The sequence below is a fragment of the Nicotiana attenuata genome, unplaced genomic scaffold (genome assembly GCF_001879085.1).
Source record: "Nicotiana attenuata strain UT unplaced genomic scaffold, NIATTr2, whole genome shotgun sequence".
Lineage (NCBI taxonomy): Eukaryota > Viridiplantae > Streptophyta > Magnoliopsida > Solanales > Solanaceae > Nicotiana > Nicotiana attenuata.
Genome location: NW_017670377.1, coordinates 378,168 through 405,476, shown reverse-complemented (window position 1 = coordinate 405,476; position 27,309 = coordinate 378,168).

The window sequence follows — 27,309 nt, the reverse complement described above, 5'->3', positions numbered from 1 at the left end:
GCATTTTTTAAAAATGGACTGACGACGATATTATTGTTCTGAAGAATAAAGGTCGACAGTGCAGTGAATAATTCTGGAAAAGTGGACTGACGGGACGTTCTGATTATCACAAAGGCATACACCATCAATATGATACTATCGCGGGAAATTCGGAAAGATGGTTGCCAAAGTCGTTTCTTGTCGCTCTACTCTAAGAAATGCGGGGACTATCTATATACGGTAGAATCGGAGGGTCCGATATCACGTAATCAAGGTACCTCGGATGATCATCACAAAAGCTCGAGGCTGCGAGGCTATGGTCGAGTTTTTCCTTCCTCGAGGTTCGTCGACGCTCGACCTTGAGATAATGTTGACCCCGGCTATGGTAGAAATGGGGAGTTCCCAAGGCACGCGGCTAGGGCTGACAAAGTGTAGTGGGCTATTCTGAACCTAAATTAGGGTGTCATTCAGCTGTCCCATCCCCATATCTATGTAATTAATGTATTTTGTACTATGCTAGAATTTCCCTCCTATATAAAGGGAACCCTTGTCGTTTTGTAAGGTTCTGTTGCTTCAGCTGCTCCACACGAAATATACAAGAACATTCTCTCTGCTTTCGAACATATTCGCTTGATATTATTGCTCCCATTTATTATCTTCATTATTGCTCATCATTTATTACTTATCATTGGCCATAAAGAGCCTTCTTAGATTTTATTATAACTGTTAGTCATACTTCGATCACCTTCGATAGCTCACAGTCGAGCCCCGAAATCGACCTCGAGATCCCCGGATCATCAAGCTCGAGGCCCCGATTGTCAACCTATCAGTTGGATTATCATTTCATCCTTAACTTTTATTTCGCTTCTAAGTCTCACATACATAGCATCAACTGCTTAACAACCGGCATAAAAATAGATCACGTATTTTTAGAGTCCCATATTCAAATTTAATTGTAATTACCATTTTCACGGTAAACAGTTGCTATGGAATTTGGGATAGAACCAGAATAGCTTCATGAGCCATTCTCGGTGTCTATTTTGATGGGTGAGCCTATTTCGGCTGCACGAGTTTATAGAGGTTGTGTTGTCACGGTACGTGGTAGGGATACCATGGACGATCTTATTGAATTGGGATGGTCGATTTTGATGTAATAATGGGAATGGATTGGCTTTATTCATGTTTTGCCAAACTTGATTGTCGGACTAGAACTATGAGGCTTGAATTTCATAATGAGCCCGTTGTGGAATGGAAGGGAGATAATGTAGTGCCAAAAGGTCGGTTTATTTCTTACCTTAAGGCCCAAGGATGATCAAGAAGGGGTGTATCTATCATTTAGTCCGAGTAACGGAAACTGATGCCGAGGCACCTAGCCTTGAGTCCGTGCCAGTTATGAATGAATTTCCGGATGTCTTTCTAGATGAGCTCCTTGGGATCCCACCAGACAGGGAGATTGATTTTGGGATCGATGTAATGCCAGGCACACAGCCTATATCAATTCCACCATACGGAATGGCACCGGCAGAATTGAAAGAGCTAAAGGAACAATTGAAGGATTTGCTAGAGAAGGGTTTCATCCATCCCAGTGTGTCACCATGGGGCGCACCGGTTTTGTTTGTAAGGAAGAAAGATGGGTCGCTACGGATGTGTATTGACTACCGAAAACTTAACAAAGTCACAATCAAAAACAAATACCCTCTGCCAAGGACAAATGATTTATTTTGATCAATTGCAAGGTGCTAAGTGTTTCTCAAAAATTGACTTGCGGTCCGGGTATCATCAATTGAAGATTAGGGAACAGGATATTCCAAAAACAACTTTCAGGACGCGGTATGGGCACTTTGAGTTTTTGGTGATGTCTTTCGGGCTAACAAATGCCCCGGCAGCTTTCATGAATCTTATAAATCGAGTCTTCAAGCCTTTTCTAGACTCCTTGGTGATAGTATTCATTGACGATATTCTTGTGTATTCCCGAAGTCGGGAGGACCATGCTGACCATCTCAGGGCAGTTCTGCAGACTCTTCAGCAGCACCAACTGTATCCAAAATTTTTGAAATGTGAATTTTGGCTTGAATATGTCACGTTCTTGGGCCATGTCGTCTCCAGGGAAGGAATTATGGTTGATCCTCAAAAGATTGCAGCAGTAAAGAATTGGCCTAGACCTACTACTCCAACAGAGATTCATAGTTTCTTGGGTTTTGTCGGGTACTACAGAAGATTTGTGGAGGGGTTTTCCACTCTTGCCTCTCCATTGACTAAATTGACGCAAAAAAGCAGTTAAGTTCCAATAGTCCAATGCTTGTGAAAGGAGCTTCCAGGAATTGAAATCAAGACTGACTACAGCACCGGTATTAACCCTACCAGAGGGTACAGAGGGATTCGTGGTGTATTGCGATGCTTCAAGGATCGGGATCGGGTGTGTGCTAATGCAACGGCAAGGTTATAGCTTACGCTTCTAGGCAACTCAAGAATCATGAAAAGAACTATCCAACCCACAACTTAAAGCTTGCAGCAATGGTGTTTGCACTAAAGGTTTGGCGGCATTATTTGTATGGGATCCATGTGGATGTATTTATGAACAAGAGCCTTCAATATATTTTCAAAAAAAAGGAGTTGAATCTAAGACAAAGGCGATGGCTCAAGTTACTCAAGGACTATGACATTCATATTCTCTATGACCCGGGCAAGGCCAATGTTGTGGCAGATGCACTTAGTCAGAAATCTATGGGAAGTTTGGCTCATTTGAAGGCGTATCAGAGGCCGTTGGCTAGAGAGGTTCACCAGTTGGCTAGTTTGGGAGTTCGTCTTGCGGACTCTAGCAAAGGGGGAGTGATCGTGTAGAATAGGGTTGAATCATCGCTTGTGGCGGAAGTGAAAGAGAAGCAATTCAACAATCCATTGTTAGCACAACTAAAGGAGGGGATTCATAAACACAAGACCACAACTTTTTCCTTTGGTATGGATGATGGTACCCTACGGTACCAAGGACGCTTATGTGTTCCAGATATTGACGGTCTTCGGGAAAGGATCATGGCAGAAGCTCACACTTCTAGGTATTCCGTGCACCCAGGTCCTACAAAAATGTATCATGATCTCAAGGAAGTTTATTGGTGGAACAACATGAAAAGGGATATGGTGGACTTTGTGGCAAAATGTTCGAACTGTCAGCAAGTGAAAGCCGAACATCAAAGGCCCGATGGATTGGCTCAAAGCATAGAAATTCCAAAGTGGAAATGGGAAATGATCAACATGGATTTTATGGTAGGGTTACCGGGCACTCCGCACAAGTTCGACTCAATTTGGGTAATCGTGGATCGACTCACGAAATCAGTGCACTTCTTGCCAATCAAATCTACCGACACAACGGAACAATATGCTCAGTTGTATATAAAAGAAATAGTCATGTTGCATGGCACTCTAGTTTCAATCATTTCGGATCGAGGGGCTCAGTTCACGAACAACTTTTGGAAGAAATTTCAGCAAGGCTTGTGTACGCAGGTAAATCTTAGTACAGCTTTTCATCCTCAGAGCGACGGGCAAGCGGAGCAGACTATTTAGACGCTTGAGGACATGTTGCGTGCTTGTGTTCTTGAATTCAAAGGTAGCTGGGATGATCATCTCCCACTCATAGAGTTTGCTTATAACAACAACTTCCATGCTGGTATCCAGATGGCACCATTTGAGGCGTTGTATGGTAGAATATGTAGGTCTCCCATTCGGTGGTTCGAGGTTGGAGAAGCTGCATTGATAGGGATGGACCTTGTGCATCAGGCCATGGAGAAAGTCAAAATTATTAAGGAAAGGTTGAAAACTGCTCAGAGTCGCCAATACTCTTATTCAGACATTCGTCCCAGAGATTTGGAGTTCAAAGAAGATGATTGGGTATTTTTGAAGGTTTCCCCCATAAAAGGTATCATGCGGTTTTGAAAGAAAGGAAAATTGAGTCCGAGGTACGGCGGACCGTACAGAATCATTCAGAGGATCGGTCAGGTGGCATACAAGCTCGAGTTGCCACCCGAGATGTCATTGGTACACCTAGTCTTCCATGTGTCTATGTTGAAAAAGGTAGTGGGAGATCCGTCCACTATTGTGCCGGTTGAAACTATTGAGGTTAATGAAGAACTGTCATATGAAAAAATTCCAGTTGCCATTCTTGAGAGGCAAGTCCGGAAGTTGAGAAATAAGGAAATTGCCTCTGTGAAAGTGTTATGGCGAAACCAGCAGGTTGAGGAAGCCACTTGGGAAGCCGAGGAAGAAATGAAAAAGAAGTACCCGCATTTGTTTGTATAGCCATGTAGTAGCTCCTATGAATTTGGTTCCTATGAACTTTGTATCACATGATTTGGTCTATGTAAGACTGTTCCGTTTTGGTTATATGTCGCCTATGGGGCCATGGTTGGTGTCGTTAAGAGTTATGTCATGTCAGTGGATTGTGTATATGTTGTTAGGATATGTTTCTGGGGCTCTCTGGCAGGTGGATAGGCCTAGTTACAAAGAAGACTCTGGCAAAAAAATTGGAAATTTAGGGAGTTAGCCAAATTTGGGGCTGTTGATATGTTTCATGATGTGAAAAGCGGAAGTTGCATAAGGTTTCTAATGAGTGAACCTTGATCCTCATTCGAGGACGTATGATCTTAAGTGGGGAAGGATGTAAGGCCCCGTGAAATTTCTACTTAAAAACCCGAAATCTCGTAGTGCCAAGTTAGGAATATGTGTTCGAAATTTATAAAATTCTTCGCGGCGAGTCGGACCTTTTGGATTGATATGTGCATTAAAAAATTAAGGAAAAATGTTTTCAGAAGAGCTCGTTTCTACGGCCAATTATGCGACTGCATAATAGCAATGTGGACCGCATAATTGCCGCAGAGTGAGGCAGAATGGTGGCTAATTTGAGGACAACTCTGCGGCCAGATTATGCGATCGCATAATGGATATGGGCCGCATAGTCATCGCATAACATCCTTGAAATTTTTGCAAGGGGCAGTTCTATCACAGAATAGATATGCGGACCGCCTTTTTGTCGCATACCCGAGCAGAATGCTCTAGTTTTGACGGCCATTTTGCGGTCCCTTTTGTGGGCCGCATGTCAGTTATGCGGTCACATATGCGACCGCAGATTGAGTCGGGGCTCCTATTTTCTATCTTTTAAAACCCGACCCCGTCTCATTAAAAACACCCCATTAGACCCCTTTATACTATTTTCTACTACATTTAGAGTGAGTGAAGAATTCTAGAGAGAGGAAATGATCCTCACCAAGTCCCCATTCAACCCTTGCCCAAATCTTTGAAGATTATCAAGTAAAGTTACTAAGCCTTCATTCTAAGAGGTAAGAATTTGTTCCTTAATCTTTGATTTCGAAATTCCTACTAAAATGAGTAATTAACAAGTGGGTTCATGGGTATAAGAATTGATTATTTTGCATGCATGAAAGATAAAAGGGTATGGGGAGATTGTAAGCAAATAATGTAACAAATCGGGTTCACTCGATTGAGCGCCGATCGCGCCTCCTGATGTTGGGGCGTGACATGCAAACCCAGTGTTCGCATTTTCGAAGTGCACCTAGGGAGAGCTTTTTCGCATTTGCGATCATTTTGGTCGCATTTGCAGATGGTCCATTGTTCCCAATTGCGAACAATTCATCGCAATTGCGATGACAACTGAAATGGGAAGACTTCACAATTGCGACTATTTCTTCACATTTGCGGGGTTCGCATTTGCGAACCCCAGGTCGCAAATGCAACATCTGCGATTGGACAAATAGTTGAAGAACGGGATTTTAATTCATTCTCTAAAATTTTCAAACCTAGATAACCCTAGAGACGATTTTCCCAAGAGCTCGTCTCCCCCAATTCATCGCTAAGTGATTCTAGCCTATTCTCTTTCAATCTTCCATCATATTTCATAAGATTTCAACACAAAATCTAGGATTTTCATGGTAGGAATTAGGGATTTGGGTAGAATTAGGGAGTTTTGTAAAATTAGAGTTTAGACCTCAAATGGAGGTCATATTTCGAAACAAATTACATAACCAGGCTCGGAGATGAATGGGTAATCGTATTTTGGTCCGAATTTCGGGTTTGGACCAAGCGGGCCCGGGAGTTGACTTTTGTTGACTTTTTCAATGATTACCTAAGTTGAACCCCTTTCATTCGTGGGTAGTTCCTAAGGCTTATTTTGAATCATTTGGTTGGTAAATTTCTAGATTTGGTTGGTTCGAAGGCTTGTTTGAAAGGCAAAGTCATGGTTGAGCTTTGAGTTGATTTTTGGAATTAGTTAAGTGTCTTGCCTAGCTTTGTTGAGGGAATTTTTTCTACTATTTGACATTGTTTGCTACATGTGGGGGTGATACATATATGAGGTGACGAGCATATATGCATGTACAAGGGTTAATCATGCTCGGGGTTAGATTATGTTATAAATTGTGTCTTGTAAAATTACGTGACCTTCTTGCTTCATGTCTTACTGAACTCCTAGATACTAAGAACATAGGATTAAATGTTAGAAACCAAGATTCAATTCTTTATACCTTGATTACAATCTGATGGAATTACAAGAAACATTGATATGTCTGATTCGGTCATCAATATGCTTAATCATTAATGCATTGCTATGGCTGATATTCTTGAGATTTGTTGAAGTACTTGAATAATAAGGTTCTTGAGGGTTTGTTAAGTTGAAAGTTGTGATTGGAGTTCATTTGGAATATCTATTTAAACACTCTCCTTGACATTATTTATGCTTCCTACCTTGTTTGTCAATGATATACATATGCTTGGTAAGGGAGAGTGTAAAGCACGAAAGGTAATGCCGCGCCATGTTATGTGAGTGTAAAGCAAGAAGGGTGATGTCGTGCCATGTTATGAGAGTGTAAACCACGAAGGGTGATGCCGTGCCATATCATTTGAGAGTAAAATCACGAAGGGTGATGCCGTTCCATGTTTTGTGAGAAAAAGCATGAAGGGTGATGTCGTGCCATTTCATTTATATTATCATGCTCTTATGTTATCACTGGTTCATGGCACGATGGGTGATTCCGTGCAGGTGAGGAAGAGGGACATGCATTTTGTTTATGATATCTTTACTTCGTATTTACGTTCATGTCTTTACCTTGAGCTGTTATTGTCGTACCTATGATTCTTATATGACTTGCCATCATTGTTCTGTTTATGTGCTCCACCTCAATTGTTGTGTGTTGCCAATGCCTTCTACCTGCTTAACTTATAAATACCATACCTACTTACTGTTGTTTTATCTATATCTATGTCATATCTGTTTTGTTACACTTTAGTACAAGCCTTCTACCATATTAGTCGTCCATACCTCTACTTGTTAACTTATAAAGATCATGTGCTTCCTTCTTGATTAGTTATATTCACAACTAAATCTTATACTATGTTAGTTAGTGAAATTTATGTTCTTCTACCATACTTGCTGTCATTACTTTTGTGCTATCTATCTCGTCTATTTCTATTTTCTATATGCTTCTGACTTCTTAATTGTTACTTTCTGGGTACTCTCTACTTGGTCGACATTTTTGTTAGAAATTATTCTACCTTGTTGGTATTACTGTATGCACATTTGGTAAGGATAAGATGAACGCACGAAGGGTGTTGTCGTGCTAATTGACTTGACTTATAATTATTTATGTATGGCGAGGAAGAGATAAAAGCAGAAGGGTGTTACCGTGCCATTTAGCTTGATATCTTGGATATACTTCTCACACCTGGAAAGATTAGGAATTTTATAATGTGATTTCTCCTAGTAATCGTTTACTGTCTCGCATGGTCGGTTAGGGTACTATTATCTGTTATGTCCTTGAACTGTCTATACTGTTAGTCTAATGTACAGGTTGTAACAGTAAGCATCTTTAAACTAAAAATCCCCGTCACTACTTCGACGAGGTTAGATAAGATACTTACTGGGTACATGGGGTCGGTTGTACTCATATTACACTTCTGCACCTTGTGTGCAGATTTTTTTTCTCTTGGAGTGGAGCTGCTGATGATGTCGGTAGCAACTCGGAAGATGTTCGTGCATTCCGGGTATAGCTACCACTTGTCCTTGGTAGCTTTAAATTTTGCTAATCTGTTCATGTAACTTCCAAATAGATCGTGTAATTATTTGTACCATCTTTGGAAAATCCAAGTCTTAGAAGCTCATGATTAATATTACTGGTCCTTGGGTTAATATATAAATGTTCAGATAATTCTTCATTATTTTCCTATTAATTTCATTTGGGTTGTTGTGACTGTTAATTGGCTTATCTAGCGGGTCGAGTTAGGTGCCATCTCGACTAGTGATTTTTGGGTCGTGACACTCAAACACTATAAACGATCAAAACGATAAATTGTTTAATGTTTTAAAATGACATTATTCGAAATGGAATTATTTATTTAATTAGAGTCGCCACTTTGAATAGTTATTACGGTGTCCCATGTTACCGATTTATTTTAAGTTTTCAAATCGAGGAAATTGACTCTTTTTATGGGCTGCGAACACAGAAGACCGAGTAAGAAATTCTGTTAACCCGCAGAAGGTGTGATGCACTCTCGAATTTCATAGTTTTAGCACGGTCTCTTTACTATTGTTCCTGGATTAATTGTCCAATTATTACCTGTTTAAACCTACTGTGTGTTTTACCTTTTTCCACTTTTAACTATATATTTTAAGCATTTATGAAATTAAATTAAACAAGTTGCGATATCGCGCACTTGCTATTTTGTACACATTGCGAATACGCCACATGAAACGTACCCCTCAGTCATAACATGTTCATTTTTAATTATTTTGAAGTTGGGGTCAAGTCGCGTGAAATGCGCACTTGAGTTGGGATTTACGTATCATGATTATGCCACGGGAACCGTACCCATAGTCACGATGATTTTATTGATTGCGCCTAAAGCAAGCTACGATGTTTATGAATTATTTATTTCCTAAGTTTGGGATTGTTGTGAAGCCAAGAATTAGGGATATAAAATTGTGGAATAACGTAAAATTGATCACTAAGCGTATTCAAAGCTTCTCTTCCAGCAATTATCTTTTTTTGGTTTGAAATTGAAGTAAGAATATGGTTTGAAATTGAAATTGAACAACCCTGACACTAGTGGTACAGCATAACACTGCTAAACTAGATCAATAGTATTCGGCCACTATATTGCAAAGAAGTACATTTGGAACTGTATACTACAGCCTTGCCGCATTTTAAGATAAAATTTAGAAATCATTACAAATATGCAGAACTTCAGAATCAAAGTCCACTTAAATTTCTTATTTGTATACGTTATCGACTACCATCTGTCAAATGAATCAACTAAAAACTTCATGTCTTCAACTCTTTTTAACTTATGTGGTGTCCAAATCAAATCAATTCAAATTAAACAAGCACAATTTCAGAATATTCCTCAATACGTAAAACAACAAACAAGATAGGATTGAACTTAAACTAGTGGGAATACTATCATTAAAGAAAATAAAAGTAACATGATGAAATAAAAAATGATCCCTATTTACTATACTGAACAAGCTTTTACTACAATCTTTTCCTTTGACTTACTTTCTTCATATATTCAATGGAGTATTTCATTGTCATGGGATGAAAATGTGAGACGCCAAACCAAGCTACTATTATGAAAACATCTGACTAATAAAATATTCCAATGCAAGAAAAATAAATTAATCAAGCATTCCTTAAACAACAAGAGTGAGAAGACATGAAAAATGAGCCATGAGAGATGGACATTGATTGTTGGAAATTTATTTAGATAGAGGAACTTCTGGTGATGCAACAATACAAGAAATTCTGGCAATTTTGATTTGCTCCAAACAAAAGGCGAAACAAGGACCTTCTAATGGAACATAATCAGTCAACCACAACCACAACCTATATCAAATTTCACTATTAAAAGGTCATATAATTAAAGTGAAATTCAAAGTCATTAACAGGCTTGCATCAGTATATGAATGAGGTGATTAATGTATGCATTCAACCCTAAATGTCAACTTGCTAAATACAACCATAGGCAACTCGAAATAAAGCAAGAACATGTGATTAAATCTGGAAATCCATTCACATTGTCATACAAAATCCAGAAAAATGATACAACAGTAGTTCAAAGCTTCATGTACACAACCAATGGGGAAAAACCAATATTCAGTTACATACCTGATTGTAGCCAAAATGCACAAAAAGAAAATAAATCTCTGAAGTTGGAAGGAAATAACAGCAAAAGCACAAAGAAACAGCACAAAACAACTTTAAACCCACTCTTAAAATCCAAAGAGAATCCAGCAACAAATGAAACAGTACTGATGAATTCAAAACCTCTTTTCCTTCAGTTTTTTGGATCTGATTTTTTACTTTTAGAATGTTTTCTGTGAGAGAGTGAATGAGGATGCAGCAAATTGGTGTGTGTGTCTAGTGAAGATTAGCGAGTGTTAATTCTTCTGAAAATGCTGAATGAATATCTATGAATTTTTTAAGGCAATGCTGAGATAAAATATCCCCTCTAATGAGAATGTGAGTGTGTTTTTATGCAGAAAAATCAGGGAATATGTGAGGGAATCTGTCAGCTGAAAAATAGGAAAGAAGTATTTCTTTTTTAACAGATTTTGGACAGCTGTCTATTCAGATTATTCCTTCCTCTTAACAGCTCCTTTAACTTCTAAATCCACCGCTTTCTACCCCAAATTTGACCTAGTTTCCCTTGTCTTATTGCATTTTAATCTCTTTCTAGAAACTTCCTATACAACTACCTAAGATTCTCTATTTGCTTTCCCAATTACTCCTTTGAATTTCTATTTTTTGTTCTTTCTCCTTAACTTTCTTTTAATTCTATCAGCACCCCTAATCAAATCTCATCATCAAGTCAAGACATTTGATTTATCACTTTAGTAGAGGAGTAATAATTCAAACCTAGAGTCAACAAAATTCACAAACTAAACAGGATTAAACTCCTAAACATGCTCGATGATACTTAATCACATGAGTAAACTTTCAGGAATTCAGAATTAATTCAAACAATGCCTTAATTAATCCTAAACAGAGATGGCCAGAACAATTCATCAATAAAGACCTAAAACAAATAAGAACATAAGATATACCTTCAACTCCAATAGGTAGTCAACCAGAAATTCTGGCGAGCAATGGACGAGGATGAAAACTGGCCAGTCACTGAAGAATTGACCGAATCTCGATGACTTCGAAATGGTCCAAATTAATGTTAATAGATTGCTCTTGTCCAGAGCAATCAATCAACGTAAGTTTTGAGCAAAATCAAATTAAACATAAAGAAGCAAATCGGAAAGGGGAAAAACTAGGTTTTTTGAGATTTTAGATCTAAAAATCTACAAAATCAGGAAGGTTTTGAGAGAAATGGTTATGGAATGTGAAGCGAGGGGAAGATGGTGATTATCTAGTGAAGATTTGAGGAGGTTTGGAGTGGTGGCACTGGTCGGATATGGATTTGGGGGCAATAGGCGGCTAGGGTTAGAGGGGTTTGAGAGATATGAGAGAATGAGAGGTTTTTAGGGTCTTGAGGGGAGACGATTCGGACAGCTTTAAGGGAAAGGGGGAATCAGTTCAAGACCGTTTGATCAATAAAGATGAAGGGTGTAGATTAAACGAGCCTAAACGGCATCGTTTGGTTAAAGGGGAACCTGGACCGGATTTGATAGTTTGGGCTTGGGCGGATTGAAGGAAATTGGGCCATTTGAGGCGTGTAACGATCAGGCCGGTCGTTTTGAGAATTTACGCCCCGATCCCCTATTAGTTCTTTCCCTCGTGTCTAATTCTGCTATTGTGATTTGCCGGGATGGTTCATTTTGTGTTTCGGAGTTTTTTGGGACACTTAGTCCCCAAATGAGAGCTTAAGCTTTAGAATTTGGACCGTAGTCGGAGCAGTGTGAAGACGGCTCCAGAATAGAATTCTGTCGATTCCGTTAGCTCCGTTGGGTGATTTCGGGCTTAGGGGCGTGTCCGGATTATGTTTTGGAGGTCCGTAGCTTATTTAGGTTTGAAATGCCGAAAGTTGTATTTTTGGAGTTTTCGGGCCGATATTGAAATATTGATATCGGGGTGGGAATCCGATTCCAGAAGTTAGAATAGGTTTGTAGTGTTGAATAAGACTTGTGTGCAAAATTTGGGGTTAATCGGACGTGATTTGGTTGGCTTCGGCATCAGATGTAGGATTTTGGAAATTCATGTTCATTAAGTTTGGATTGGAAGGTGATTCGTGGTTTTAGCGTTGTTTGATGCGATTTGAGGACTCGACTAAGTTCGTATGATGTTTTAGGATTGATTGTTCTGTTTGGTTGAGGTCCTGGGGGCCTCGGGTGAGTTTCGGATGCTTAACGGATGAGAATTTGGACTTAGGCAAATTTTTGATGTGCAGAACCTGTTGTTTTTGCACCTGCGGAATTTGGAACACAAGTGCGACACCGCAGAAGCAGTTTGGTAATTGCAGATACGGTCTGAGGCATGAAGTTCTCTGGTCGCAGATGCAGCTCAAGGACCGCAAAAGCGACACCGAATCTGCAAGGAATGGAGCGCAGGTGTGGTGCCTGGGGATTTAATGAATTTTTGCAAGTGCGGTTCTCTAGTCGCAGAAGCGGGACCGCAGAAGCGGCCCTATGACAGCAGATACGGAAATTGCTGGCAAAAATATGAAATTTTGAGGGTTTGAAGTTCATAACATCAAATTCGATTTTGAGCTCGGGAGAAGGCGATATTGTGAGGTTTTTGAAGAGGAAATCATTGGATTTGGGCCACTCGGAGTTGGATACTCGTGGAAAGAGTGTGATATTGGATTGATTTTGAGTTGGTTCGAGGTAAGTGGCTTGCCAAACCTTGTGTGGGGGAACTCCCCTTAGGATTTTGGTACTATTGTTACACGAATGACGTGTACGTGAGGTGACGAGTGCGTACATGTGCTAATTGTTGAAAACCTTTATTTTCATTAAGTAAATATCTATGTTTTTCTTTTAACTGAGAAAATGCTAGTATATGAAGCATCCTGTTTAGCTTAGGATAGCATGCTTATGTGACTTGACTGTCTTATCTGCTTTAAGTGCTTACTTGGATTTTTGTGTAGCATGGTTAGTGTAGGAATTACCTGCCTTTTTATACGATATTGAATAGAACTGTAGATTTTCTTGTTGATACTGCTGTGTATTTACTTTGGGACTATGGAATGGTATTCTGGGAAATCCCCCCGCACATTTATATTTAGGACTACGGGACGGTATCCCGAGAGATCCCTCTGTACTTGATATTTACTTGGGACTGCGGAATGGTATTCTAGGAGATCCCCCTACACATTTACGTTTGGGACTACGGGACGGTATCCCGGGAGATCCTCTATACATTTATGTTGGGACTACGGGACGTTATCGTGGGAGATCCCCTGTTGCTATCTCTATGTACTGAGTTATTTCTTTCTGTGACTTCATTCTTTATTGACTTTTAGTATGTTTAGCTATACTGTCGTATTTCATACTGCTTTACCTTTTATATATATGTATAACTAGTAGGGCCTTGACCTTTCCTTATCACTACTCGACCGAGGTTAGGCTTGCCACTTACTGGGTACCACTGTGGTGTACTCATGCCCTTTCCTGTACATGTTTTTTCGTGTGCAGATCCAGGTTCTTCCGCTCAACCATACTATCCGTGAGGCGAGGCGATCCAGAGACTTCGAGGTATATCTACCGCGTCCGTAGACCTAGAAATCCCTCTCTATTCTCCTTGTAGTTATAGACTTTTTGTATTTTTCCTTTGTTTAGACTTCTGGAGTTAGAACATTATGTATTTCTTTAGCTTGTGATTCATGAGATTCCGGGTTTTGGGAGCGCTATATTTCAGTTCGAGAGTGTTATTATTGTATATGCCCAACTGCATTTTAAACTCTTTTATTATATGTACCTGTTAGTCGGCTAGTTTTGTTTCTTTAATTCATTTTTCCGCAAATTGATAGGCTTACCTAGTCGTAGGGACTAGGTGCCGTCATGACCGTTTATGGTGGGAGAACTTGGGTCATGACAAGGTGGTATCAGAGCTCTAGGTTCATAGGAGTCATGAATCACAAGCCAGTTTATTTGAGTCTCGCGGATCAGTACGGAGACATCTGTACTTATCTTTGAGAGGCTATGTAACTGTTAGGAAAATTCCACTTCATTTGATTCTTTGTCGTGCGAGATTACTGATTTCAAAATTCTAAACCTCTCTCTTCTATTCTCTCACAGATGATGGGGACACGTGCTACCGAAGATGACCAGTCACCCACGCCCCCTACTAGAGCCGCCAGAGGCTGGGGCCGGGGTAGAGGCTGAGGACGCGCACGTGGTGCAGCTAGAGTACCTGCGCGAGCTGCCACAGAGGAGCCACCAGCAGCTTCAGCCGGAACCCAGGCGCTTGATACGCCTACTGCTACTACTACTCCAGCTCTTTAGGAGACCCTTGCACAGTTTATGAGCATGTACACCACTTTACCTCAGGCAGGGTTGATTCCCCTTGCTGCAACCACATCTCAGGCCGGGGGAGGAGCACAGACTCCCACCGCCCGCACCCCAGAGTAGCGGGTTCAGGTTGATCAGATTCTAAAGGTTATACCGGTACCGCCTGTAGCCTCAGTTCAGCCCAAGGATAGGGCAGTAGCATCAGAGGAGGAGCAGCGGAGGCTTGAGAGGTTCAAGAAGTACCAGCCTCCTACATTTAGTGGTCTAGCATCAGAGGATGCCTAGGGATTTCTGGACGAGTGCCATAGTATCCTCCGCACTATGGGTATATCAGGGTCGAGTGGGATTTCTTTCACTGCCTTCTAGCTTCAAGGAGCAGCCTATCAGTGGTGGCGTACTTTTGAGTTGGACAGCCCAGCTGAGGCAGCTCCCCTTTCATGGTCCCAGATTTTAGATATGTTTTTGAGGGAGTATGTCCCTCAGAGCCTCAGGGCGCGCGGAGTTTGAGCATTTTCACCAGGGTTCTATGACTGTTTCAGAGTATGCTGTCAGTTTCAGTGACTTGGCTAGGCATGCACCGGCCTTGGTTTCTGCAGTTCGTGAGAGAGTTTACCGGTTTATTGAGGGGATTATTCCCAGCATCAGATCTAACATGGCCCGGGAGTTGGAGATGGATATTGCTTATCAGTAGGTGTTGAGCATTGCTAGGAGAGTAGAGGGCTTGCTTGCTCGGGATAGAGAGGAGAGAGAGGCCAAGAGGTCTCGAGAGTCGAGCCATTACTCTGGTGCCCGTGCCCCAGCTGCAGTTAGTCATGTTAGGGGTTATATGAGTCGCCCCGTTCATTCAGCTCTTCCAGCAGCCAGCGGTATTCCAGCTCCTCCTAGACCTTAGGAGCCTTATTATGCACCTTTAGTATCTAGTGTGCCTCTTACACGGGGTACTTTCAGTGGTCAGTCCAGCAGACCTGGCCCGAGCCAGTCACAGCCACCACGTCCTCCCGGAGCTTATTTTGAGTGTTGCAACACATGCCATATGGTGAGGGATTGCCCTAGACTTGGGACGGGTGCACCTCCACAGACTTCTCAGCCACACCGTGCTCCGCAGAGTTCCCAGGCTATGATCACAGCACCAGTTGCTACACCACCTACTCAGCCAGCTAGAGGTGGAGGTCAGGGAGGTAGAGGTCACCCTAGAAGGGGAGGCCAGGCTAGATACTATGCCCTTCCTGCCCGTACTAAGGCTGTGGCCTCCGATTCTATCATCACAGGTATTGTTCCGGTCTGTCATAGAGATGCATCGGTTCTATTTGATCCAGGATCCACTTATTCTTATGTGTCCTCTTATTTTTCCCCGCACTTGGGCGTATCTCGAGATTCTTTGAGTTCCCCTCTTTATGTTTCTACTCCTGTGGGAGGTTCTCTTGTTGTGGATCGCGTTTATCGGTCGTGTTTGATTACTCTTAGTGGTTTTGAGACCAGAGCCGATTTGTTATTGCTCAGCATGGTAGATTTTGATGTTATCTTGGGCATGGACTGGTTGTCGCCCCATTATGCTATCCTTAATTGTCACGCCAAAATCGTGATGTTGGCTATGCCAGGTGTACCGCGAATAGAGTGGAGGGATACTTTAGATTGCACTCCCAGTAGAGTTATTTCACTTCTTAAGGCTAAGTGAATGGTTGAGAAGGGGTGTAATGCGTATCTAGCTTATGTGAGAGATGTTAGTATTGATACCTTTACATTTGATTTAGTCCCAGTAGTGAGGGATTTTCCTGATGTATTCCCAGCTGATCTTCCGGGTATGCCACCTGACAGAGATATTTATTTTGGCATTGATTTGTTGCTGGGCACTCAGCCCATTTCTATTCCTCCTTATCGTATGGCCCCTCTTGAGTTGAAGGAACTAAAGGAACAGTTACAGGATTTGCTTAATAAGGGCTTTATTCGGCCCAGTGTGTCACCTTGGGTGCTCCTGTATTGTTCGTGAAGAAAAAGAATGGTTCTATGCGTATGTGCATTGATTATCGCCAGTTGAACAAAGTTACAGTGAAGAACCGGTATCATTTGCCTCGTATTGATGACCTGTTTGAACAATTACAGGGTGCTCGAGTGTTTTTTAAGATTGACTTGCGTTTAGGTTATCATCAGTTGAAGATTCGGGAGCCAGATATCCTGAAGACTGCTTTTAGGACTCGGTATGGTCATTACGAGTCCCTTGTTATGTCATTTGGGCTGACCAATGCCCCAGCAGCATTTATGCATTTGATGCACAGTGTATTCCGGCCATATCTTGACTCATTCGTCATTGTCTTTAATGATGACATTCTGGTATACTCCCGGAGTGGGAAGATCATGAGCAGCACCTGAGGACAGTGCTTCAGACCTTGAGAGAAAAGAAATTATATGCAAAGTTCTCGAAATGTGAGTTTTGGTTGGATTCCGTGGCATTCTTGGGTCACGTAGTGTCGAGTGAAGGGATCAAGGTGGATCCGAAGAAAGCTGAAGCAGTGTAGAGTTGGCCCAGACCATCCTCAGCTATAGAGATCCATAGTTTTCTTCGCTTGGCGGGTTATTACCGTCGACTTGTTGAGGGATTTTCATCTATTGCGGCACCTATGACCAGGCTGACCTAGAAGGGTGCTCCGTTCAGATTGATGGAAGAGTGTGAGGAGAGCTTTCAGAAGCTCAAGACAGCTTTGACTACAGCCCCAGTATTGATATTGCCTATAGGTTCGGAGTCTTATACTGTCTATTGTGATGCCTCGACAATTGGACTTGGAGTGGTATTGATGCAGGATGGTAGGGTGATTGCCTACGTGTCCAAACAGCTGAAGGTTCATGAGAAGAATTATCCTGTCCATGATATCGAGTTAGCTGCGATTGTTCACGCCTTGAAGATCTGGCGTCATTATTTGTACGGTGTTCCTTGTGAGATCTACACTGATCATCGGAGTTTGCAGCACCTGTTCAAGAAGGACCTTAGTTTGCGTCAGAGGAGGTGGATAGAGCTGCTGAAGGACTATGATATCACTATATTATACCATCCGAGAAAGGCCAATATGGTGGTCGATGCTTTGAGTCGCCGGGCAAAGAGTTTGGGGAGTTTGGCTTATCTACCAGCAGCAGAGAGGCCCATGGTGTGGATGTTCAGGCCTTAGCCAGCCAGTTTGTGAGGTTGGATATTTCGGAGCCCAGTCGGGTCCTAGCTTGTGTGGTTTCTCGATCTTCCTTGTTTGATCGTATCAGGGAGCGTCAGTATGATGACCTTCATTTGCTTGTACTCAAGGACAAGGTTCTGCATGGTGATGCCAGAAATGTGACCATTGGTGATGACAGGGTATTGAGGATGCAGGGTCAGATATGTGTACCCAATGTCGATGGGCTTCGGGAGTTGATTTTAGAGGAGGCCCATTGTTCGCGATATTCCATCCATCCGAGTGCCACGAAGATGTACCAGTATTTGAGGCAGCACTATTGGTGGAGGAGGATGAAGAAAGATATAGTTGGGTTTGTAGCTTGGTGCCTCAATTGTCAGCAGATGAAGTATGAGCACCAGAGACCGGGTGGCTTGCTACAGCAGATAGAGATTCTGGAGTGGAAGCGGGAGCGGATCACCATGGACTTCGTAGTTGGACTCCCACGGACTTTGAGGAAGTTCGATACCATTTGGGTGATTGTGGATCGGCTGACCAAGTCTGCGCACTTCATTGTTGTGTGTACTACCTATTCTTCAGAGCGGTTAGCTGAGATTTATATCCGGGAGATTGTTCGTCTACATGGTATTCCAGTTTCCATCATTTCAGATAGAGGTACTAAGTTCACATCACGGTTTTGGAGAGTCGTACAGCATGAGTTGGGTACTCGGATGGACTTGAGCACAGCATTTCAACCCCAGACGGACGGACATTCCGAGCGCACTATTCAGATACTTGAGGATATGCTCTGTGCGTGTGTGATGGAGTTTGAAGGTTCCTGGGATCAGTTCTTACCACTTGCGGAGTTTGCCTACAACAACAGTTACCAGTCCAGCATTCAGATGACACTGTATGAGGCTCTTATGGTAGGCGGTGTAGGTCCCCGATGGGTTGGTTCGAGCCGGGCGAAGCTAGATTGTTGGGCACAGACTTGGTTCAGGATGCTTTGGAGACGGTTGAGGTGATTCAGGATAGACTTCACATAGTCTAGTCTAGATAGAAGAGTTATGCAGACTGGAAGGTTCGCGATGTTTCACTTTTGGTTGGAGAGTGGGTCTTGCTTCGGGTTTTGCCTATGAAGGGCGTTATGAGATTTGGGAAGAAGGGCAAATTGAGCCCAAGGTTTATCGGCCCCTTCGAGGTATTGCGACGTGTTGGGAAGGTTGCTTATGAGCTTGTCTTACCTCCCAACTTGGCAGGAGTTCATCCGGTATTTCTTGTTTCGATGCTTCGAAGGTATCCGGCGATCCATCGCACGTGTTGGATTTCATTTCAGTCCAGTTGGACAAGGATCTATCTTATGTTGAGGATTCAATGGCTATATTGGACAGGCAGGTTCGAACTGAGGTCAAAGAGCATTGCATCAGTAAAGGTTCAGTGGCGGGGTCAGCCGGTTGAGGAGGCGACTTAGGAGACCGAGCAGGATATGTGCAGCCGTTACCCTCATTTTTTCACCACTTCAGGTATCTCTCTATGCTCGTTCGAGGACGAACAAATGTTTTAAGAGGGGGAGGATGTAACGACCCGGCCGGTTGTTTTGAGAATTTACGCCTCGATCCCCTATTAACTGCTTCCCCGTGTCTATTTCTGCTATTGTGATTTGCCGGGATGGTTTATTTTGAGTTTAGGAGTGCTTTGGGACACTTAGTCCCTAAATGAGAGCTTAAGCTTCAAAATATGAACCATAGTCGGAGCAGTGTTAAGACGGCTCCGGAATGGAATTCTGTCGATTCCGTTAGCTCCGTTGGGTGATTTCAGGCTTTAGGGTGTGTCCGAATTGTGTTTTGGAGGTCCGTAGCTTATTTAGGCTTGAAATTCTGAAAGTTGACTTTTTGTTGTTTCCGGGACGATAGTGAAATTTTGATATCGGGGTCGGAATCCGATTCCGGAAGTTGGAATAGGTCTGGAGTGTTGAATATGACTTGTGTGCAGAATTTAGGGTCAATCGGACGTGATTTGGTTGGCTTCGGCATCAGATGTAGGATTTTGGAAATTCAGTTCATTAGATTTGGATTGGAGGGTGATTCGTGGTTTTAGCGTTGTTTGAAGTGATTTGAGGGCTCGACTAAGTTCGTATGATGCTTTAGGATTGGTTGGTGTGTTTGGTTGAGGTCCTGGGGGCCTCGGGTGAGTTTCGGATGCTTAACGGATGAGAATTTGCACTTAGGCAAATTTCTGATGTGCTGAACCTGTTGTTTTCGCACCTGCGGATTTTGGAACGCAGGTGCGGCACCGTAGAAGCGGTTTGGTAATCGCAGATGCGGTCTGAGGCATGAAGATCTCGGGTCGCAGATGCGGCTCAAAGACCGCCGAAGCGGAACCACATCTGCAAGGAATGAAGCGCAGGTGCAGTGCCTGGGGATTTAATGAATTTTTGCAGGTGCAGTTCCCTAGTCACAGAAACGGGACCGCAGAAGCTCCCCGTGACCGCAGATGCGGTAATCCCTGGGTAGAAATATGAAATATTGATGGTTTGAAGTTCATAATATCATATTCGATTTTGAGCTCGGGAGAAGGCGATTTTGTGAGGTTTTGGAAGAGGAAATCATTGGATTTGGGCCACTCGGAGTTGGATATTCGTGGCAAGAGCGTAATATCGGATTGATTTTGAGCTGGTTCGAGGTAAGTGGCTTGCCTAACCTTGTGTGGGGGAACTCGCCTTAGGATTTTGGTACTGTTGTTACATGAATGCCGTGTACGTGAGGTGACGAGTGCGTACATGTGCTAATTGTTGAAAAACCCCATTTTCATTAAGTAAATATCTATATTTTTCTTTTAATTGAGAAAATTCTAGTATATGAAGCCTCCTGTTTAGCTTAGGAAAGCATGCTTATGTGACTTAACTGTCTTATCTGCTTTAACTGCTTACTTGGATTTTTGTGTAGCATGGTTAGTGTAGGAATTACCTGGCTTTTTATAGGAGCTTGAATAGAACTGTAGCTTTTCTTGTTGAGACTGTTGTGTATTTACTTCGGGACTACGGAACGGTATTCCGGGAGATCCCCCTGCACATTTATATTTGGGACAACGGGACGGTATCCCGGGAGATCCCTCTGTACTGGATATTTACTTGGGACTGCGGAACGGTATTTCGGGAGATCCTCCTACACATGTATGTTTGAAACTACGGGACGGTATCTCGGGAGATCCTCTGTACATTTACGTTGGGACTACGGGACGTTATCCTGGGAGATCCCCTGTTGCTATCTCTGTGCACTGAGTTATTTCTTTCTGTGACTTCATTCTTTATTGATTGTTAGTCTGTTTAGCTATACTGCCGTATTTCATACTGTTTTACCTTGTTATATATATGTATAACTAGTAGGGCCTTGACCTTTCCTCGTCACTACTCGACCGAGGTTAGGCTTGGCACTTACTGGGTACCGTTGTGGTGTACTCATGCCCTTTCCTGCACATGTTTTTTCGTGTATAGATCCAGGTTCTACCGCTCAGCGATACTATCCGTGAGGCGAGGCGATCTAGAGACTTCGAGGTATATCTGTCGCGTCCGCAGACCTAGAAGTCCCTCTCTATTCTCCCTGCAGTTATAGACTTCTTGTATTTTTCCTTTGTTTAGATTTCTGGAGTTAGAACATTATGTGTTTCTTTAGCTTGTGATGAATGAGATTCCGGGTTTTGGGAGCGCTATATTTCAGTCCGAGAGTGTTATTATTGTATATGCCGAGCGGCATTTTAAACTCTTTTATTATATGTCCCTGTTAGTCGGCTAGTTTTGTATCTTTAATTCATTTTTCCGCAAATTGTTAGGCTTACCTAGTAGTAGGGACTAGGTGTCATCACGATCGTTCATGGAGGGAGAACTTGCATCGTGACAAGGCGCCTGGCCCAAATCAGGAATAAGACCACATAGCCTTCTCTTTTCCTTTTCTTTAATTTAATATAATCATTTTAATTAGCATTCCCTAATTCAAATAATTTGCAAAATTAACCTACTTACCTATATTCCTAATTGATCAATTATTCAACTAATTAACTCATTAATTAAAACTAAGATGCTAACAAAGCAAAACTGAATAATGTATATTTTCATTTTAATAATGCAAACTAATGTTAATAATGCAAGTAAAAATCTAATAATGCAAAAAGTAAAAGAGAAAATATTTTGATCATTTTTGTGATTTGAAAATATTACTAAAGCATGCTAAAAGTGCAAATAAATGCCAAACAAAATAAACAATAAAAATAAGAAATTCCTAAAATTCAAAAATGACTAGAAAATTGTTTTTATGGAATTTGTAGGAATATTTTTTGTAAGGCAAAATTTACGTGCTCACAGCTTTCCTTCTTTGCTCAGAAAAATAAAGAGTTCTCGGGCTAAGATAAAGTGAGTAATTACGAGTAATTTTGCCCGTTTGACACTCCACGGGAAGCATTTTAAAAAAGTTTGATTGAACCTTGCTTTCGGGGCTGCCTACATATCCTTGGTTATAAAGGAATCAAGTCAGTGTAGTTCTGGAAGTTTTTGGCAGCTGGGACTACTGGGAAGCTGTGATTTCGCTGTTGTTGCTGCTGTTACTGCTTGCTGAACTCCTTATTACACCAAAATCAAAATGAAAAGAAACTAAACAAGCCTATCAGCTACGAGTTACAAGATTCCAATCTATAAGTTTTCTGAATCTTGATCTTGAGTCTTGGCCGGTTCTTCACCAGACTTTGATCTGAACTTTGATGCTTGCTAGTTGCAGGTGCTAGTTCATTGTTCTATGGCTTCTTCTGACCAAGTAAAAATCTAAAAATGCAAAAAAACAAAGAGAAAATATTTTGATCATTTTTGTGATTTGGAAATGTTACTCAAGCATGCTAAAAGTGTCCAAACAAAATAAACAATAAAAATAAGAAATTCCTATAATTCAAAAATGACTAGAAAATTGTTTTTATGAAATTTATAGGTAAGGCAAAAATTACATGCTCACATAGTTATAACACGTCATTCATTACTTCAGCACCCTCACACTCTTTAAATTTCACGTTAGAAAATAGAAACGAAGTTCATCGCATCACTTTGTCTACCCATATTTTAAAGAAAATACAATTAAAAGGAATTTAAATTAAACAGAGAACGGATTATGGTAAGAGATACCGGTTTGATTAGGTAATTTTCTAGAACTGAAAGACATCCATACTGTAATAGTTGTTTTTTTTTTAACTTTTTTTTCTAATTATCTTTTGCTTAAAGTTTGAGTAGTCAAAATCTTTGATTAAAGAACAATCCCGGAATAATAAATTGGGAGAATTACACAAAAATACAGTCCACCTACATACATTGCAGCAGAATAACCCAGTTACAACTTTGCAAATCTGTAGCCCATTAACAATAGGCCAACGTTTGAAAATTACGTTTCAAAAAAATACTTCTGCAGATCTTCAAGCACGAAAATTCAGTGATTTTTTATTCTTCTTCCCCAAGTTTGTATATATTCCTATTCCAGCTACAAAAAAAATCAAATTCATATATAATGCAACTTGAAAATCTTAAGTTTCTTCTTTTCCAACTTCCAAATAGCATAAATAAAAAATAAAAATTGAAAAAATTGTTGCACGTTCATGATTTTGCAAATAAATCAACAAGAAAAGTCGATTTATACATAGATTGAACATAGAAAATTTTAATTTTAGATTTAACTACACATGTGCATTACATGTATAATGATGTATAACTTTGTATAAACTTGTATATACAATCTCTAATAATGTATATCAGAAAAATAAGACAAAGAAGAAGAAAAGAAGAAAGTGTCAAACATCCATGGAGCCTACTATACACGTACAATGTATATACACACTTTACATTAAAAATATATCTAATTTATACAACATTGTACGCATATATACATACTTATACATATTTAAAATATATCTAATTTATACAACATTGTACGCATATATACATACTTATACATATTTATACAATATTGTATAAGTTTGTATAAACACTACCTATACAAGTTTAGACCAGAAAACACTTTCTGTCCATCACCACGTTACAGTTTTCGGTGGTTGCTGGTGTTGAATTTTTCCGGCGAGGTTTTGACATTCAAATCTGGGCTTCACCAGTAGCAAAGGATGATACCAAAACTAAGAGAAATAAGAAAATATGAGACGAGGTCGCCGGAGATGCTCTTTTAGGCAAGATCTGATAGCTTTATGCTAGATCTGATAGTTTTTGGACTGATGTGCTAAATTTTATTGTGGTTCCTTAACCTTTTTTTGTCAATTAACTCAAAAATCTAAATCTAATTGACATAGAATGGGAGGATTATCACGAGTGTGTACAAAAAAAAATCTGTAATTTTTAGGGAGAAGGAAGAGAGAGACGAGTGAAGAGAGATTGAGTGTGCTGGGAAAGAAGAAAGAAGAAAAGAAAAAAACCCTAGAAGTAATGGGCTAAGAACTGAAAAGTTTCTTTCAAGATATATACAACCTGGGCCAAACCGGGTAAAGGCTTCAAACATGGGCCATTTTTAGTTGGGTTGTTGTGCAAAGTGATTAAAAGCGTTATTCTTTCTAATAAATTTCCACATTAATTATATCGTAATTTTATCCCAACTAAACATTGAATAAACTCTTCTTTAATTTAACTAGTATTAGTACCCGCACGATGTGCGGATAATATTATGATCCTTCTAAATTTTATAAATTAAAAAGAACAAATTATATGAATAACTATTGATATAAACTTAAATATCATAATCTCATATATAGCCGGTGATACAAACAACTAAAAATACAATATGGTTCAAAAATAAATACTCCTTCCCTTTCAATTTACACAAATAAATTCTTATTAGTCTGTTCTAAAAGAATGACACATTTCTGTATTTGAAAATAATTTAACTTTAAATTTTTTATTTAACCCATTTTAAACATAATGGGAAGTTCTTACACTCATGCAAATATCATGGCCCCACAAAACTATTTGGATCATAAGTTTCAAAAGTTTTCTTTTTCGTTCTTAAATTTCGTCCCAAATCAAATTATTTCATTTATATTGAAACTGAGCGAAGTCATACTATATAGAGTAATAAAAAATAAAAATACAATTAGTAATATCTTAATTTAAATTATAAAAATATATTATATTATTATCACAACATAATAAATTCTCACATCAGCATTGTGACGACCCAGATGGTCATCACCTGTATTCCTACTCACTCTGTATTTCTGAGGCCGTGAAAACCTCACTTAGGGGTTGCCTCGAGTTTGTGTGCGCAGTCCGGGCGCGTAGCCGGAACGTGTAAATATGAATTTGTGAGAAAAATAATAAAATTTTGATATTTTAATTGATTAAGTTTGACTTCGGTCAACGTTTCGGGCAAACGGACCCGGACTCGTGATTCGACAGTCCCGGAGGGTCCGTATGAAAATATGAGACTTGGGGGTGTGCCCGGAATCAAATTTCGAGGTCCCGAGTCCGAGGAATGAATTTTTACGTGAAATCGTTTTCTGAAAATAATTAAAGAATTGGAAAGTGTTATTTGTTTAGAAGACTGTGCTGTTGGGCTCGTATTTTGGTTCTGATGCCCGGCACAAGTCTTAAATATGAGTTAAGCAATTGCTGTGAAGTTTGGTTAGATTTGGACGTCATTTGATGTGTTTTGAGCTAGAAGCAGTAAAATTTGATGTTTCATGGAAATTGGAAGGAAATCATGGGTCTTGAGGCCTAATTCGATGTTGTTTTGGCGATTTGATCGCAAGGATGAGTCCGCAGGATGTTTTTGGAGTTATGTGCATGTTGGTTTGGAGCCCCGAGGGCTCGGGTGAGTTTTGAGTGGATCCCGGGAGGGTCTTAGACTTAAAAGTATCAGAAATTTGCAGGTCCAAGTGTTGCAGGCCCCAGCGCGGCCGCGATCATTTCCGTGCGGTCTGCGCTGGAAGCCGCGCGGCCACGGTGCATTTCTGCGCGGTCCGCGTGGCTAGGTTCAGAGGGCCAGTGAATTCTAGGTCAACCAGCGCGGCCGCGCACCAAATCAGTGCGGTCCGCGCTGGGAGATTCATAGAGTGGGTCTTGGGTCCATTCAACCAGTGCGGCCGCGCACCAAATCAGTGCGGTCCGCGCTGGGTAGGTTCAGAGAGTCATTTTTCTTCCCTTCCTCGGCGCGGCCGCGGTGCATTTTTGCGTGGTCCGCGCCAGCCTTCAGTAAAGTATATAAAGTCGGGATTTTCAATCTTTTCTTTCACTTTTTCAAAACCCAAAACATAAGTGGCGATTTTCCAAACGATTCTTCTTCTTCAAAACGATTGGTAAGTGATTTCTAACTGATTTTCTATACTCCTTAACATCCTTAAACATAATTTCATCTTCAAAACAAAGATTTTAATGGGGGAATTTAGGTATTTAGGGTAGAACTAGGGTTCCTAAATTTGGGGGTTTTGGACCTCAATTTGAGGTCCGATTCCAAAATAACTTACATATTTGAGTTCATGGGGGAATGCGTAATCGGGTTTTGGTTCGAACCTCGGGTTTTGACCACGTGGGCCTGGGGGCGTTTTGGGAAATTTTGAGTAAAACTTTGGGAAATTCACTTTTCATGCATTCAAATTTATTAGATTAGCTTTTGTTGATACACTCAAGTAATTTGTGACTAGATTCGAGCGGTTTGGTGGTGAATTCGAAGGGTAAAGCTATACTAGAGGATTGAGTTGAGTTTGGAGCATTTGAGGTAAGTGTTTGATCTAACTTTGGCTTGAAGGAATAGGATTAGAGTGTTATTATTTGCTAATTGCTAAATGATCGAGTACGGTGTATAGGCATGGTGACGAGTATCTATACACCGGTGTCTAGCATGACCGTGGGTCCTTGTATGTACTTATCCTGATATTGTTATGACTCTTCCATGTTAATTGATGAATTCTATGCAAGGTGAAGAGTATGAGGACTAAATATGAATTGTAAATTCTTTGGAGCGTTGGCTCAAACGATAATAAGACTATTGAGTAAGAAATGAAAGAAAGAGGAAGTGATATGAGTAAATCCCTGGCTGGGAGAGTTTGAGTATGTTGATTATCCCCCTTGCCGGGATGTGAAAGTGTTGTTGTTGCTCCCTTGCCGGGACATTTCTTATTATTTGTTTACCCCCTCGCCCCGTTTGGTTGTGATTACCGTTTGGGTGAGGAAGAGTGATAATGCACGAAGGGTCATTCCGTGCCATGCTTTGATTATATTTGAACGAAGGGTCATTCCGTGCCACGTTTTGATTATATTTGCACGAAGGGTCATTCTGTGCCATGCTTGATTATATTTGCACGAAGGGACATTCCGTGCTCTGATTTCTAACTGATTTTCTATACACCATAACATCCTTAAACATAATTTCATCTTCAAAACAAAGATTTTAATGGGGGAATTTGGGTATTTAGGGTAGAACTAGGGTTCCTAAATTTGGGGGTTTTGGACCTCAATTTGAGGTCCGATTCCAAAATAACTTAAATATTTGAGTTCATGGGGGAATGGGTAATCGGGTTTTGGTTCGAACCTCGGGTTTTGACCACGTGGGCCCGGGGGCATTTTGGGAAAATTTGAGTAAAACTTTGGGAAATTCACTTTTCATGCATTCAAATTTATTAGATTAGCTTTTGTTGATTCACTCAAGTAATTTGTGACTAGATTCGAGCGGTTTGGTGGTGAATTCGAAGGGTAAGCTATACTAGAGGATTGAGTTG